Raw genomic sequence first — 13,755 nt, 5'->3', positions numbered from 1 at the left:
TCATTACAGTTAATATGCTTTTCTTTCATTGATATTTCAAATATGACATATACAACAGATAAATTATATTGATCTAAAAACTTGTAATTCATGTATTTTATGCGTTATCAAATACAATATGTCTGCAGCATACAGTCTAAAAGTTACAGGGTTTGAACTCAGTGACTCACATGCAGGCTCACATTCAGTGAGTCATCGATCAACCTGTATCAGTTACCACAGAGATTATGATGGTTGCTTTTTATCATCGCCTGCTTTTATGGTAAGCTATTGAAAATTCGGTGAACATCAATGTCATTGATAAACAATAGGGATTTTAAATTTAAGTTATCTAACCCTCAAAGGAAGTTTCCTGAACACTGTAATAGAAAGTAATTTAGACATTTTTTCAATTAATGCAAGCAACTCTGAAAACAATTACATTTTAACAACCTTAATAGAATAATTGCATTTATGCAGGAATTTACTAAAACTAATGATGACGTACTGTACACCCTTCATGCAGTCAAATTGTAAAGTACAAGAAAAAAAAGATAAAATAAGTGACCTGAACACTGCAACCTGCAAAGACTGTATTTCCTCAAGGGGCTTAATGATGTTGACTGTAAATTAATGGTGCTTTTATATAGAGCTTTCATTTAGTCATTTTTAACCTTTTCACAAGGATCCAGGCATGGCAACCTGAATGTCCAAAACTAGCAGCTGGCCTCCTTGTCAAACATATTTTATTGCCAAGTCTTCACAAAGGTAGGATCAATTTTATTTCAAATTTTAATAAAGGGTTAAACCCCTTGAGATGTACCATCTGGTTTTCAAGGAGGTCCTCAGGGAGCCCTCAGGGAGCCCAGATCATTCTGTCTTTGAGGTGTTTGATCTTCTTCCTTCAGGTCAGAGGTACAGGGTTCCCAGGACAAAAAGCTATACACACATTCAAAAGGTAATTGTTACCTTGCACGTACACACTTTTTGGTCACACTTAGCACTGTGACACTTATTTTATCCAATCCTATACAAAATCCATCTTTTTTACACATTTTGTTGTTGCCCTGTTAGTATGTAATATCATTGTCTATCTGTGTCTGCTGCAAGCTGAAGCTATCCCCCCAGTGGAACAATAAAGTACTGAACTGAACTAAGAACAGGAAAATCTACAGTAAATTAACTCAGACATAAGGTTGCATTGGAAGAAGCATGTCAAATTTAGAGAACTTTTTCTTTTCTTTTTTTTTAAGATTTAAAAGGCAGAAACCGATATTGTAAGGCTTACTGAAAGTGGCAGTTTGTTGTAAATTTTAGTGTCTTCACTTGAAAAGCTCTCTGACAGAAGTTTTAAGTTCAGAAGTTTTAAGCTCTTTTTTAAGTGCTGTGTTATTAATTTATGCAACAAATACTCTATGTCTCAAAACAGATGTGTCCACTTCCAGGAAGAAAACTAATTTCTACAGTTCTGTTGTTTTTCAAATGTCCAGAAAGTGGAGAAAATTAAAATACTCAACAACAATCAACTGATGTTGTTATATTTATGTTATATTTATGTTCAGGGGACATCATACTCCTCAGAGTACCTCAACTTACTCACCATTCCCTATTTTTGTATATGCCGGCATCCCCCTGATGACTGGTTCCTCTTTGTTACAGATATCCAGTGGCATTGTGGGAAGCTACTGTTGTGAAATGGGAGCTCTATTACAAAGGTTGTTGCCAAGTTTCAGATAATACTCTGGCATCGCTATGACAGGCAATTTCTCCTTGATGTAGGGACCAACTGTGTAACTAAACTAAACTAAATAAGTTACCATTATTGCTATAGAAAGATTGTCAGGGAACCCAGATTCCTACAGGGAGTATGCAAAAGTCGTTATAGTGTCGTACAGTGTTTCCTAACAAGTTCTAACTTTGCAAACATAAATACAGCGAGGGTCTGAGCTCATCAAATTAAAACACATTGCACAGCTCTTAAGGCTTTATGCAAAAAAAACCTTTTCAGCTATCTGGTCTTCATCAGAGTCATGTCTGAGGTTGTTTCTGGTTTCTTTATATCCAGTTCAATAACCTGGCTCCACCATTGATCACCCTAGATACCAAGTGCACAACATTATTATTACCATGTTTTCCAACTGAATAACAATATTTAGTCCTGTGGAGGCAGAAATGTACAATAATTTGATCTATAACCTAGAGATTGCAATTACAATATTTTCTTAGCAACATTTTTTAAATTCTGAAGATGAAAATCCCTTTCCTGCACCAAAAAAAACATCAATCAGAGTTCCTTGATTTGGAGACTTGTTTTAATGGTGTGTCTGGAAAAAGGGTTTGGTCCCACAGATGGCCTAGAACTCAGAGCCCTATGCCAAAAAATGGTATACAACAAAAGAGCTGCCGAGGAGCGAAACATGACCCAGCCAAAAAAGAAACGGAGGTGTTGAGGTGATGGAGATGAAGTGACAGACAGAACTGGAAGAAAGGGGACGTTTTTCAACTAAGTGAAATATGGAAATTCGGAGAACAAACAAATGGAACATTAGGAAAGGATAACAGAGGTCATTGGATTATCTAAGGAATTTCAGATGTTAAAGTTCAGATGTTAGGTGCATTCACACCGGTTTATCAAACAGGCAGGTTGCTGTTATTTTGAATATCTTTTTAAACAGACTTTTTAAACAGACCCTGCCAAGTGTTGACTCCCAACCTAATGTCATAAATTCATGGGTGGACACAAAATCTGTTATATATAAACACACTTACATAAACACACAAAAATATCTGAGGTCTATAACAATACATTATTTATCAAAGGAAAACTGAAGACAAAGGAAAGTCAACTTTAAACACAGTCCTGCCCAGTTTCAAAGGAGAATAATAGCTGAATGCATAAAAGTTGAGGCATAGATGGAGGATCTGCTGAATGAAATAAGCCTATTAATGTCCATTCTCACACATATCCCTCTGTCTGGACAATGTGTACACTCAAGGGACAGTGTCTCCATTGTCACTTATACCAATTAGGTGCTCCTATCTGAAATGCATGAATCATAGCCCATTATTGTGATGAATTATAGAACTTTGTCACTCAGTGTGGATGCCTCATTTCCTCTGTGCAAGTGTAGTTAGCCTTGTCAGGGGACAATGGAAGACGGAAAAAGATGGAAGACGAAGATGCAACCTGCAGACCCTTAATCTCCTCTAGCCCACCCTTCCTCCAAGATATTTTGTTCTTATATATGTCCTATATCTGCAGACATGCTTTCAAATGAGAGATAAATTGTCAATGGAAATAGATCCATGACTACATACTTTGGCCATCTCCCTATATGTCATTGTATATCATGCTATGACTCACACTATGACTCATCGACTCTTATGGAAGTAGGTTAGGTGGTGGTGGTGGTGTTATTGTGTGACATATTGCGACATCACACCATAGATGTGCTGTAGTGCTGAATGTCACCATGAGGACCCATGGGAGGGTTCACTAGCACTGTGGGTGGCAAGCCATAGGACACCCTGAGGTGGTGTGTATGTGTGTGTCTTCTCAGTAGAGAGACCTACATGCAGCGTGATCCTGTCCCTACTTTGCATGCATTTTAATTAGCTACGCTGACAGTCAGGCACTAACTAAATATCTGGCAGCATCTAACTGCATATAACAGATGCTAACTTGTCGGCGTCTAAATTACAAGTCAATGTTTTAGTAACTCTTCATTAGTAATTCATTAATACAAATGTTTCCTTAAGCAGAAGGCCAATCAGAAACAACAGATCTTTTTCACAGCAGATATTTTGACATGTCAAAACAAAAAAACACAGGTACTATTAATAACATTATTTATAGCTCAGTCCACTTTAGTTTTTTCTTCCTTGTACTTGAATGGAACTGAACTATTGTTAAAGGGGGCCTATTATGCTTTTCTTTAATTTCAGACATATATATATAAACACACACACACACACACACACACACACACACACACACACACACACACACACACACACACACACACACACACACACACACACACACACACACACACACACACACACACACACACATATCATGTCACAATGTTGGATGTTCTTATAAGTGGTAAATAATGAGGTAGACATATGTAGAAGTAATCCCTGTGACCATAATGCACTGACTTCAGACTGCCCTGAATGCTCAGTTTCCTTTTTTTAACCTTCAGCCCGAGCTGACGTCAACTCCTGATATATTCTTTTATATGGTCACCTGCACAGTATGCAAGTTCACTTCATGAACTTCAGCTCTTCATCCAACATAATCACCACTGTGACTGTTTCTGCTTGTCCTTTTCCCCCCTGCATTATTTCTAACTGAACAAACAAATGCCTCCAAATATATCCATATGCTGTTGTATCACCTGGTTTTTAACATTAACAAAGCTCTGCCAGTTCAATGAGGAACACAATTAATTTCCTGTAAATTCATCACAATAAAAGACTCTATTTAACATTATCATCACTTCCATTTGTGTGTGTGTGTGTGTGTGTGTGTGTGTGTGTGTGTGTGTGTGTGTGTGTGTGTGTGTGTGTGTGTGTGTGTGTGTGTGTGTGTGTGTGTGTGTGTGTGTGTGTGTGTGTGTGTGTGTGTGTGTGTGTGTAAAACCACCATGACATGTCAAAATATCTGCAATTAAAAAGCTATATTAAAATGTTTGTTGCCAGACATTTAAGGAACAGTTTAACATATTTTGGAAATATAATTATCTTTCTTGGTGAGAGTAAGATGAGAGGATCAATACCACACTTATATCCGTATGCTAACTATGGAGCAAGAACCAAGCGCTGGTTAGCCTAGCTTAGCTTAGCACGAAGACTGGAACCAGACTGTAGTTTGGGTTTTGTACCGATTGAAAAAAGAACATGGGCTATACTATAGTATTGCAACTAACCATTTTCAATATCGATTAATCTGGTGATTAATTTGATTAATTGAGTGGTCTATAAAATGTCAGAAAGTACTGAAAAAGTTACAAAAGGCTGCAGAACACAACACAATCACAACCACAATAAGACCTATCTACTGGATTTTGCATTGCTGCAGTCTCACACTCCATCTACACATCCTAAGCAGTCCCTTCTCCCCCGCCTGATCATTACTCAGTTGCACTTAGAAACAGGGTATAAAGCTTAAACAAGCATAAGGTACTGGAATCAACATGAAATGTGCAATACTATTTTAATGTGTCGCTGGGCGACTTATACTGTGATGTTATGACTGTTATGATTATTTATTGTAATTGACCCGTATATATTATGTGTAATGTAGTTACTTTTTTTTTTAGGAATTGTGCCGGTAACATCTGGCAGGGGGGACTGCCAATGGAAATCAGCCCTTGGCTGCAATTGGGTGCATTTACGTTTTTAGTTCTCTGAAAATGTTTAATGATGTACATTGTCCCTGTGGAGAAATAAATAAACGTACAAAGAACAAGTGAACCCAGATACAGACACAGATGAGGGGATTGGGAATTTGGGCTTCAGATTTGGGAAGTTTGGGCCGCTAGCTTAGAGTCAGAAGTTGAGGCCGGGGCAGGGGCAGAGGCAGATAGGGTCAAAGGAAGTAGTCCAGAGTGAAATCCAGGGATACTGAGTTAAGGCTGAAGGCAGAATAGCAAAATTTGACCAGAGGAGCGGCAGGAAATTCAGGCCAGAAGCAGAGCAGGCAAGACTGCAGGGGAGAGAAGACAAGGGTCACAAAACAGACACATTGAAAAACTAAAATTTGCCAAGAAGCGTCTCTAAACATCTCAGCACTAACTGGTAGCAGAGACTACAATCTGGAAGAGTGGAAGTGGCAGGGCTGAATATTTGTAGAGGTCTTAATCATTGAGATGAGGTGCAGCTGGTGTGACTCTGCTCTGACTCCAGCACACCTGTAGACAATCAGACACACGTGTAGAGAGGGAGAGACCCAATTAGGTAGTGGCAGTAGGTTAAGGAGCTGTTGAATTAGAGATAAAATAGCGCAGTGCCTGATTGGAACGGGACGATTGTTTGGCCTCCGGTATTGCTGCTTCAGTGCACAGAAAAATTGATACTGTTGATGTGAGGTGTGAATGAGTATATTCATAAACAACATTAAAGAAAAATAAAATTGTATTATACACAAATGTTATACATAGGCTAAAGAGGACTTTAATAGTAAAGAAATGTTCTTGTCTCATTTCAAGTAAAATAAGGGCAAGCTTTTGAAGAAAATGTGCATCCTAAAATAAAGTGCATCGATCTTATTAGATTCTTCATTTCAGATTTGAGAGGTATGTTTATTCAAAAGATTTAAAATTTTGTCTAATTTTTTCTTTATAAAGTGCGCCATGTAAAATTAATTTTTTATGACTTGCTTATTTCTCCAAGTCACTCGTCTCTCGTCTCATCTCTCCACTTTGTGCTTATTGGAATGCACAGACTTGATTGGCTGAGTAGCATCACGTGAGATGGTTTACAACTCATACAATGAGAATGGTCTATCTGCACGACACAACTTTACTATGACATGCCCATACTTGTGTTGTATAGATACATGCAATTTCTCTGTGTGTTTCCTGGGACAATAAATCAGTACTATTAAATGCTGTAAGGCTTGTGCTGGTTAAAATAAAAAACAAAACTGTCAAAATTTAATAATTCTGAATATTTATTGGTTATAATTGTTATAATAACTGCTCTTCCTTGGGTCCCCAGCAATACACCTGCCAAGTGTTAAGTTGAGGAGATTAACAGTTCTCAAGGTTTGCGTAAGACACACATTCATACATACATACATACATACATACATACATACATACATACATACATACATACATACATACATACATACATACATACATACATACATACATACATACATACATACATACATACTGTACATACAGACTGTACATACATACATACTGTACATACAGCCTGTACATACATACATACATACATACATACATACATAAAGACAGACAAACAGAGAGTGCTTGCTTTATAGTTTGATTAGATTAGATACCATTCAATTACAATTATCTGAAACACAAGCCAAAGAACACATCAGCTGTCACGTACAGTACATATTGAACACTGAGAAAGATGAAAAGAAGAACTTTGGGTGAATGATTATGTTATAAAGGCTAACATCTGGCTGAGGAAGGTGGAAGATGAAGAAATAAAGGGTGTGTGGGGAATGATTGTGATAGTGGAGCTGGGGGTCCGAATGTGTCTGGTTTCGTCAACACTAAAGTTTATAATGAGTAGCTTTTCTTTCTTTTCCTTTTTAACTAAGAAATGTCATGTCTGTCCAGACCAACAACTCATCATCCTCATCTCCATCACATGTCCAAGATCCACATGTGTCAAATCAGCTCCGACTAGCAAATTATTTTACTTTGTGCTTCTTCCTTTTCTACAAGGCCTTCAAAACTCTGTCTGTTCTCTTATACCAGGTGCATAAATCCATTCATTGTAAATGTGAAGCAGATGCAGTGGGTGGTGCAGATGGAGAGTGTGGTGTGTTCACAGCCGTCATCAAAGTTGGCAGATACACTGCTATGGTTCATTATCCACACATGTGTCCATTTTCTGATATAACAATAGATCAAGTCAGCACTATATAAAATACTTAAGAATATTCTGGAATTAAATTACGATATTTGTCAACAATAGTAGGGGGACTACTATTCTACTATATCTACTATACTACTCCACTTCTTTGGACATTGATTGCAAAAAAGGGAAAACAAAAGAAAAACATCAAACAGTTTGGAGATATTTATATGCGTGACCCGGACCAGTTCATGCAAACATTTTTTTAAGTTAATGGTACAGTATGCAAACAATATGTAGTACAATAGAAGTTTTATTACATTTTATGCATCAAAATACCAATACATTTCCTTACCAATATGCATCAGAGTCAGAGTATTTCACAGGATTCATTCGATCAGTATAAAGAACCTTTTTAGCCATTTTTGAACAGGGGCTGTTAATACCCTTTCCAGTGTTTGTGGCACAGTTGCTGATCCCTACCCTACCTGATGTTGTGAAAATGCAATAAAAATATTTGAATAATACAATTCCAATAATGTAATTGCCTGTATCATATTGATCTCTGCATGCACATGGCTAAAATGTGCCATTAAAGTGGATTTTCAATCATTCAGGACATTTTGGAGCAGACAGGCAGGCGAGTCACAAAAATGAAAGGGTTTTCAAAAACAGACCTTCTCCAATAAATCACATTCAACATACCACATAGTGCCTTAAAGGAATAAGAGCGGAAATAAGTGACGTAACTCCTACGCACATATAAATGTAAAACAGTTGCGCACAACTTTCCCGCTATCTGTTTTACTATCTGTTCCATCATTCTGTCAGTCTTTTCTTTTTACGTCCCCATTTTACACCATGTACTCTTTTTCTCACTTTTCAGAAAACAAGATCAAGGCAGGATGCTCTTTCGCAGCGTGACTCCTCTTCCACTCCACAGGCAGAGACTGCTGGATGCCTACTCTTCCTATAAAAGAGTAATGCACAGCGCTGTTCCATTCATTTCTTTGTCATTGTTGGCCCGAATTTGCTGAATTAAATCTGAATGCTCCCCACTGATCACCAGGGATAGCCGACAGGAACTTGTCACGATGTTTGATCTTAACACACAGATCGGGATGACCCACTCAGAGCAGGAAGAAACAACAGCAACAACGCAGTGCGATGAAATATGAAAATGTGCTGTTTCATGATCTACCATGCTTGTGAGGCTGCCTCTAAAGATTGTGTTAGGATGGTTGCAGTTGGTTACAAAAGCGTCTCTACTAAATATAAATTAACCATTGAGAGAGTGCCATTTCCAAAACTGTGCTTTGATTCAGACAGTTTCAGACAGACAGACAGACAGACAGACACTTTTTAAAGGTTTGTTGTTTTTTAATAATCTGGTAATTCCCATTGGAGTCAGAGCAAGACCTGTCTTGCAAAACACATATGGCACTGCTGCTAGCATGGCTAAAAACAGCACAAATGGACAATAACAAGTACCTAAACCAGAAGATGTCAACATGTGATGCTCAAACATTTTATGTCACACATATTATAAATAATTTACTATGGAACTAACTGAGTTATCAACTTTTTTTTAAACTTTCAGTTCTTGTTCCAAGTGATGAGAGCAGAAAACATAAAAGCTTTATTTTCTATCGTTGTTTGAGCATTAGGAACAGACGGCAAGTATAAATCTTTGGCTTTGAAAGAGGGTTTTTACTTCCTTTTTGACATCATCTTGTAATGTTTCCCTAAACTCTCCTTATTGTTCATTCAGATGACTTTTACTATTAATTTCTGGGTTAAGCCAGCTTGGAGCCAGACGTATTTAAGAATACACTTGTACTTTACTTTGGCCAATTTGCAGGTCCATCACGAACAAGGAGAGGCAATCAGTCACATAAATGCAGACAATCCCACCCACACATAACTGTGTAATGTCTGGTCACAAGGAGGACCGCTGCTAGAAATTCAGTTAAGGCCCCCCGAGAGGTGACAATAACCACTGAGTCACATAATTTTGTCATGAATTCATTATTGCTCCAATCTCCTCTGCCTGGATTTCAGACACAAGATGATAAAGCATCAAAGGCTCTGACATGTGATTCTTCCAGGTTCAGTCGTTGCTAAGTCTGAAAATAAGGGTGAAGTCCTGTCTTCCCCTCTGTTGAAGCCCTCCTGCGTCACCGGACATGTTTGCTGAGGTTTCCGTCTGGGATGAGGAGACTTTTTCTTCCTGACGCCTCCCTTGCAAAGACATTTTTATCACTGTGGGTAATTTCCCACTACAAGACAGACCGCAAACACCCATAACCCAAAACACCTCTTGAAAGCACAAAAGGGTGTGCACTCAACGGAGATGAAAACAGAAATGAGAGAGGGATGTTGGGACCTCAAAGGTCAGATAGAAAATACCAGAACCTTTTTTTCCTTTAAAAGGATGAGATACCGTCTCCCTCCTAAAGAGATATATTTACCCATTTATCAGGCACACAAACAGCACTTGGTACACACATAGAACAAGTGTGAGCTTTAACCACCATGACACTATAATATAATTTTATAGATAATAGCATTTGAGGGAAACAGAGACCTTAACTTTAAATTAAAATGAATGAACGCAGAAGGAATGATGTCATTGCTAATGTGATAAGCCAAAGCAGTTGTCTCAATACAATGATGGCATATCATGACTCAGACAGAGTGAAAGAAAAAGAAGTCATGATAGTAGAGAAACAAGCACAACGCGACAACAAAATCATACATCCATCCTCTTATATTACAATTGTAAAACTTTGTTAAAGCAGTTTGATATCAACTATGTCACTCCACCTTCTATTTGTAATATCTCTGCATTATTGATGAATAAACCAGGTTCAAGAGCTTGCTGTTAATTTAATTTAATGATTGTCTATATGCTACAGCCTATACAGGGGTATATGCATTACTCTATATGTGCATTTTGTTAACCTGTACTTTAACCTGCATGAATTATTGATAAATAACATAACCCTTTCCTGTGCTGTGCTGAGTTCAAGCCACAGAGGAGTCAACATTATGCAGTAAGATCACAGCCTGCCTGACCACATGTTCTGTTAAACAAAATGCATGTAACGTCTCCCTGACTAAGAAATCAATATGAAAGAATAAGTTTGGTCCACTGTAGTTGTAGGTAAGAGGAACATTAATACATTTCGAAAGGGGATGTAGATTGTAGCAGAAACATATCTGTTGGCTGTTTTAGTTCTTCCCCTTTATGGATTCTGACCCCTTAATATGAAGCAATGTGTCTTGTGACCCCTCATCACAGGTTATAGAAGAAAAAAGTTAATTTTGTGTCTTCAGAACAGTCTCATCACAAAGTCCATTTAGTAGCTGTTCAAGTGCTTTCAATTATACCACATGGTCTTCATCAGCAGTTGAGCAATTTCCATTTCTATTTCTATTTCTTTTTCTGAAATCCCTTAAGGATTTTGCTCCATGTTATCATAAAAATAAAATTCTGTGTGCAGAAAAAAATGGATATTTTAACATCTAAATTCAATCAGGCTGGGCAAACTGCATCTGCTGATGAAGACTGTGTGATCTAATAGAAAGCACCAGAGCAGCAACTAAACGGGACCTTTTTTTTCAACATGTAAACTTTTAAAAAATTAAATGGTGAAATTGCCTTGCTCATTGTTCAAGAAAATGACATAAAATAACTTATATTCTGTAGAAACCATTAGAAAAAAATTTAACAATCATATAAAAGGCCTGTATTTTTTTCCATTTACTTGGCAAACAGTTTATTTAACTCACTGAGTGGGTTGATATCTGGTTTTAAATAATTGTCACAATCTAATGCTCCTCCATAGTTTTTAGGTCTGTGTTCAGCTCCTGTCCTTTACTATCTCTCCTCTCACTTCATACATCTACGTTTAATTGTCTCTAGTCTGAAAAATGTGAGCATTCGTCTTTTAAGGAAGGTGAATGTTTATTGTTATGACTGTGATACGTGACTGCTGGCTTTGTAAGAGAAACCATTAGGCAACAAGTTGTCAGACAGACAGCTCGTCTTTGTGACAAGACACTGTCTGTGTCCTCCCTGCTTGTAGTCTGCTCTCGTCTGGGCCCCTGATCTATGGGCACAATGTGACTCAGCTTATCTACGGGAGATGAGGAGGAAACACACTTGAAGAATGGGCCCTTTTGGAAAAGGAAAACATAGGGGAGAAGGCAAGAGAACAGATTAATATAAAAAGATTAAAAGAAAGAAGTAAAGAAATGTGTGCTTTATACCACTTTCCAATCCAAGTGGAACTTTTCTTCATGTTCTTCACGTTGGAAAATTGTGCACATGACTTTGCAGAAACGTGTATTACCTCAAAATTCTGCTTTTGTTGCATTTTACATTTGAAAATGTATTTTAAGATTTGGTCATGAATTATTTCAGCAGAGTTTGACCTGTAAAGACTATGTAACTTTTGAAAAAGAAATATCACAAACTTCCTCCTTCAAATGCACCCTTACTCAATCCAACACAAGCTGTGTCTAAAATCACTCCCTTGTTCACTCATTCACTATTCCCTAGATAATAGATACTAAATAGTTTACTCAATAGGGAGAAACAAAACAAGATTGCAGATGCTGACTAATAATCAGCGTTTTGCATCATCACTAACAGCTGTAGAGTTCCACAACAGTAACTTTTGTGTCTTTAAAATTCAGTACTTTTTTCCACTGTGAAATTTTGAGGGCACTATATAGTGAATATATTTATACCCTAAAATAAAATAACCTAAAAAAGGGTACATATACTGCACTATATAGTAACTGGGGAGTAATTTTGTGAAGTTTTAAAGGAGCAGTGAAACATTTGGGGAAATGCCCTTATTCTGTTTTTGCTGATTTAGATGAAAAGAATGATACCACTCTCAGCCGGTCAGCTAACCTTAGCATAAAGACTGGAAACAGTGGAAACAGCTAGCATGGCTCTGTGAAAAGGCAACAAAATCAGTCTAACATGCCTCTAATGCCTACTAACTATGACCTTTTATTTCTGTTTGTGTGTTTCTTTAATTCATATACAATTTAAAGTATAGAAATATCAGTTTGCTGTTTTACAGGTGGTGATGTGCTGAACTAATTCTTTGCTCGGAGCAGTAACTTCCTGGAGTTATGTCGTCACCATGAGGTTGCCAGGCAACCACCTGAGACGACAGCGGAACTGTGTCAATGGTTGAGTAATTTTCTATCATACACTTAAAAATAGACTTAACCCCCCCCCCTCATTTTTTGACCCGGGAGGACAACAGGTGTTAACTCAAAAATGAGGTATAATTTCATTTAAATGGGGCCTATTGACAATCATTTCCAAAAATATGTGTAAAACCTGTGGTGATGAATTGGAATGAAGTAAGCTAACACAGTCTATGCAACACTCAACACAATAGACAAATGTATGGATAACACTCAGTGATACCCATATTATCCATATATCTGTGTATTTGTGTTTTACGTAATGCATTTTTCATTCCTGTCTTGTTGCTTTGCATAATTCATCTTCTCATAACAGTTGCCATTTACTTGACTTCCTGAGGTGAAATGTTTATGTTCTTCCCTTTTTTCGACCTGTTCATCAATAAATAATGAAGCGTTTCATTGGGCTTGCACTGGTGGGGATTCCATGGCGCACTGCAGTGTTTTTTTACATCCTCTCTGATGTCAACTAGCAAAATAACATGAGAACAAGGTCAAACAGAGAAATTCTCCTACTCAGGATAATTACATTTGTATTATTACATATAAGCAGATATATATGACTTATTATATGACACCCAAGAATGATCCACTTTAGAAAAAAACAACGCAACAAAACATTGCATTTAATAAATGCAAAAATTACAATTAAATACAAATATATCACACTCATAAGAGTCATAACCAGCACTGTACCACTGTACAGAAGTATAAATCCAGAAGTATAAAGTATCTTTTACTGCTGTCTGAACTGGAAGTGGGTGCCTCCATATGGTTTGGTTGGGGCAGTACTGGAGAGTTTTCCTGTTATCATGTTTATCTGGTATCACATGAATCATAAAAGTTACAGTATGCTATGTTGTGAGAAGCCACATTAACTGCCACATCTCTTTAGGATAATCAGTGATCAATTCTTGTTTGCCTTGTGGTTAACTTTGCTGCAATGTTTCATACAGATCCATTCAAAAACAA

The sequence above is a fragment of the Scomber scombrus genome, chromosome 17 (assembly GCF_963691925.1).
Source record: "Scomber scombrus chromosome 17, fScoSco1.1, whole genome shotgun sequence".
In the NCBI taxonomy this organism is placed as follows: Eukaryota; Metazoa; Chordata; class Actinopteri; order Scombriformes; family Scombridae; genus Scomber; species Scomber scombrus.
This window is presented reverse-complemented; position numbering follows the sequence as displayed.